The sequence below is a fragment of the Anomaloglossus baeobatrachus genome, chromosome 1, assembly GCF_048569485.1.
Source record: "Anomaloglossus baeobatrachus isolate aAnoBae1 chromosome 1, aAnoBae1.hap1, whole genome shotgun sequence".
NCBI classification, from domain to species: Eukaryota; Metazoa; Chordata; class Amphibia; order Anura; family Aromobatidae; genus Anomaloglossus; species Anomaloglossus baeobatrachus.
This window is the reverse complement of record NC_134353.1, coordinates 253,073,217-253,078,328: the sequence shown is the minus strand read 5'-3', so window position 1 is coordinate 253,078,328 and position 5,112 is coordinate 253,073,217.

Genomic DNA, 5,112 nt, shown 5'->3' with positions numbered 1-5,112 from the left:
GATATCCTTTTTCAAAGAGAAATAAAATGGATGTTTTTAATGGGCACAAGATTTCCTAAAGGTTTAAATAAAAGAAATGAATTGATGTTTGCATACTAATCTTGCTTAAACACCATGTATGTATATGGGTGTCATGGCACTATATGGAGTGATCCAACACAATGGGTTAATGTTTTTGTAATTATCCTGCTCTTTCCTTCCATTTGATCACATTTTTGGGTCTAGCCCTTTTTAAACAGTTCTGTGACTAGATGGTTTAGAGATTGAATAAGAACTGGATGTTCGAAACGCGTCCTCTCTAACATGGGCTTTACCACTATTGCATGGACTTTTTAAATGACAAGAAATAAAGAAGTTTTATTTTAAAGAATAAGATGCCTGGAGTTTTGTGCTGGTGAAATCCCTCAACTACTCTCTATGCACATGGATTGGCTCTCCAAACCCTTTCTCCGTGCACAGCCCAGGTTTTTGGCTTCCATTGCACAGGTGAGCTGGGTAAAAAAACTTTTCTCTCTATTTACTGTATGTTCTTATCCACAATTGTAAAAACCCTGTATATCATAGGGTATTACGATCTGCCATGCATTTGTGTAGAATCACAATTGTCGGATTTGTTATATCATCGGTGTTTCATGTAATCCTTTGATTGCACTAATTTATATCCAATTCTGTGACCCGTGTTTTGAGAGTCCTGGAGTGTTGCAACTTGGCACTTCTTCTTTACACAAATATTTACAATACCTTGTTTTGTTCCCATTGTTCAATCGCCTTCTGGTCTCTCAGGCATTAACCCTTTCAGCAACTTCTGAGTCTAATGTTTTGTACTTCAAATCTTTCCTGACACGCACGGCTGCCCTGCTGTTTTTTTGTGTGTATTGATTTTAAGGTTCAATTATTGCACTGTCTGTGTGTTTTCAAATCGCATTGTTTAATAAAACATATATATATATTTATAAATAATAATTTTGGCAATTGCCTTGATTTATTAATCTTGTATCATGAACAGAGTCAGTTTCTAAAAATTTATGGGATTAAGATGGACTCTGGGAATGTGCAAACCATAATTGATTGAGTTCAACCTAGCGACCTTAAAAAATTGCAACGTTTTCTGGGGTTTGCCAATTACTACAGAAAATTTATGAAGGCTTTTTCTCAGATTGTCAAACCTCTTATGGACCTCACAGCAACACAGCTACCAGGATTCAGGCACAGAAGCGCAGATCTTCAAGCTGGTTTGATCTTTTCTGAAGTTGTTCCCCGCTTACAGTGGAATTGTGATAGGTTGAGGTATAGGGAGCGAATTTGAAAAAGGTCAAACCGCGCTATGGAATTTTTTTTTACCAATTTTGAATGGGTCATCATACAGACCTATTGTGGACCTGGAAGGGTTGGAAGATGTGGACCTGGAAGGGTTTCTGAGCAGTTTTTACAGGGAAGATTTAGTCCATCTTTCAGATGTTAGTTTAGACATCTTCAATTTGGGACTTCAAAATTGCATTGAAAAATAACTGTGATGTTTATTAGTGAGGGTGAGCCAAGGCCTGTTAGTCCTTGGCGTTTGGGACTGGTTTATGGACTGAAATTATGGATTGGTTAATAAAGATTCGGTTTATTTATTGGTTATTTATTGAGAATTTTTAATAAGTTATTTAACCCTTAATAAATGTCACAGCCATTTAATGCCATCAAATTTATTTGAGTGTCGTGTCTGTTTATTTTTTATGTGACCATATATTTTTATATATAGCCTTGTGTTATCTTGTCTTCTCTCTGTGTAAGGGTTTTGGTAATTTCCAGTGCTCCAAACATATAAATTGTAGAAATGAGATTTCACTGTAGATTTAGTTTGAGGTTACTTAGACCGATAGAAAATGCCTTACAATGTAGACATGTACTTCTAGCCTGTATTTCATCAACACATTTTGTAGCATTTTACAACTAACGTGTAATCTTTCTAAATCTGATTTTTATTTTTTTTTTCTTCTATAGACACTTTACCTCTGGGTTGGAAGGAATTGTGACACTAATTTTTTGAAGGATGTTCTAGGGTTCCCTAACTATGCATCAGTGCCGCAAAAAATGGTAAGTACAACTATGCATATATTTTTGGTCATTTTACCATCACTGTTGAAATGTGACTGCAGTCAAAATCCTAAAACCACAAGTAATCTGCATGGCAGCTTATTTTTTTTAAATAATCTTTCTTCCTCTGCCTTTAGTTGCACAACACTCATTACTTTAATTTGGCCCGGCGATCACTTGATTGCTGGAAGAGCAGTATTGGATCCAGCACAGAACTACCAGTTAATTTTGTTTTTACAGACCTTGGTGACCTTCCTGAGCCGTGATAAACATTTATGGTATAAGAATCATTAACCCGTTAAAGCAATTTCTCTATTTTTATAAGTGATATCACTAGTGTAGCTATCACTAGTTTATTGTTGAATATTCATCTGAAAAGATCCCATACGATTTATAAAAAGTTTGAAGTGCATAATTTAAAGTGCTTTTTGTTTTTTTTTTATTTTTGGTGGGGGGGGATCTTATGACCCCATCAATTTTCAGCAATAAAAAATAGTAGTAACTTCTTTCTGGTGGTATAGGGTGGGTGTTATTAACAGAATTTTTCATGGTCTTGGGTTGTGAAAGAATTAAGGTCTGTGTCCCAGACAACCTAAACCAGTGGAGAGGTAAATACATCACCGGATGGAGGCATGAGAATTAGTGTGCTTGTCAGCTGCCATCACGCTCATCCTCATGTCTCCATCCTGGACCATAAGCGACCATTTGATAAAGACCCGGGAGGGTCGAAATGTCAGTGCAAGACATGTCGCTCAGTGTTCTTCTATATCACTTGTATGAAAAATTGAAAAATAAATGTTTTTTTTTCTTCTGCATCAAACTACTTGAGAGTGTGAGGAATTTTTTATGTTGTGACTCAGGGTAATCCCCTATTTTCTCGTGCACCTCTATCCTCCTTTACTGAGTGCAAAGCAGTTTGTTTGATGCAGGTGTTTTCTTTTGCAGACCCAGCTTCCAGAGTTGGACACCGTGGCATCTGAAAGAACAAGAAATTTTATATCACGGCTTACGCAAGACAGTCCTTTAAACCCTGTTTTGTATGTACTAAAGTGAGTATGTGTTTTGAGGAAATTTTTTTTTACTAATCTTTTCCATGAAATACCAGTTTTGCAACTTCTATTTTTAGATCTGTTTTGTGCAGTTCCTCTGTTATTCCTTCTAGAAAAGGATGGATAAATTGAAAGCTGCTTGTTACCATTCTTCTTGACAAAAAGGTGTTTCTAAGTGTATGTATATACATATGTAAAAAGAGAGTAAGCCACGATTGGACAGTGTAAGATTGGAAGACACTCACACACTAGTGAATTGTTAGCAAGGCTCCAAATTGCCTGAGACAGATAACAATAACAGCTAACACCTGTATACCCAGCATCTACAATTCACAATAAGTGATGTTACAGCTGATCTTTCTCCCCCGCTATTCATTGCTGCTAATGTACATGTGGAAACAACCAGAAGCTAGGAGTTTAAAAACTAGAAAGACTATGATGGATCTGAAGCCTCTGTCACTCCAGCCCTATTCCTTGCTCAGAGCCACCTCTTCTGTTTGACAAACGGCTTATTGCCTTAAGTCACACCAGCATAAAGGCTACCAGTCAAGCAGGAGGAGGCGGTGCTGGGCAGGAATAGAGTGACACAGGCTTCACTTCTACAGCCGATTTTGCATATAACTTTAAACACTGAATTTCCAGTAGCAGAGGGACGGACTGGCCATGTAAAGGTGTTGCTGGACTTCTCTTTGAAAGAGCTACTTTCCCATATAAGTAGTTTGGTGGGTGAAATTCTGGTGACAGACTCCCTTGTACACATAAACCAGATTTAAACTATAGGTCATTTTTTAATAATGCATTCAGAATGTGGCACATCTTTCATCTGGCATGCGCCACCTAATGAAATATACGCCAATCAGAGACTTGAGCACTTTCTCATAACGGACACCACTTTTTTGGGGGCGTAAATTATGGTGATTTTGAGCCATGACCTGGCTAAGCTTCCCTTACTTTTAAAAAATATATATTGGATGTGGCTGTGACTACAAATTGTGCAAAAATGTTGTGACACTTGAGAATTGTGTTGGAAACTTTAGTGATAAATCGGGGCTTATATCCTTTCGATTTTGTCACATCTCCCAAACCCAGAATCTTACCACTCTTGAAGATGTGAGATCCTCAGAAATGTATGTCCTAAGTCTAGTAGCAAGTATGACGAATTGATTTATGTATGCATTATGTGGGAATAGTTTTCTTGGATACGCTAAAGTTTCTTTTAATAAATGAGTTCTATCACTTGAGCCTTCTAGAAAATGTTAATGTTGGGTGAATAGAAAGTAATTTAATACTTGCCTTGTTCTGCTTTATAGAAGTAATTTATCTTTGTCATTTAAGAGACGACAGTGCTGAAAAGACAGAATTTTTCCAACGCTTAATTGAAGACCGTTCAGAGGCGTCTTTCTCCTACTATGAATTTTTACTTCACATACAACAACAAATATGCAAGTGACAAGGGTTTGCAGAGCAGCCCTCATCTTGAAAAATGGCTCCACTCAATACAGAGTCCTTGCCTTTGGTGTACATCAATCCTTTCAATAGGCCAATTTCTGCTCAAGAAATCTCTTTCCTGGGGTTTAATGTGTCAGCTATTGGGTTTAAGATGGACTCTGGGAATGTGCAAATCATAATTGATTGAGTTCAACCTAGCGACCTTAAAAAATTGCAACGTTTTCTGGGGTTTGCCAATTACTACAGAAAATTTATGAAGGCTTTTTCTCAGATTGTCAAACCACTTATGGACCTCACAGCAACACAGCTACCAGGATTCAGGCACAGAAGCGCAGATCTTCAAGCGGGTTTGATCTTTTATGAAGTCGTTCCCCGCTTACAGTGGAATTGTGATAGGTTGAGGTATAGGGAGCGAATTTGAAAAAGGTTAAACCGCGCTATGGAAACATTTTTACCAATTATGAATGGGTCATCATAGAAACCTATTGTGGACCTGGAAGGGTTGGAAGATGTGGACCTGGAAGGGTTTCTC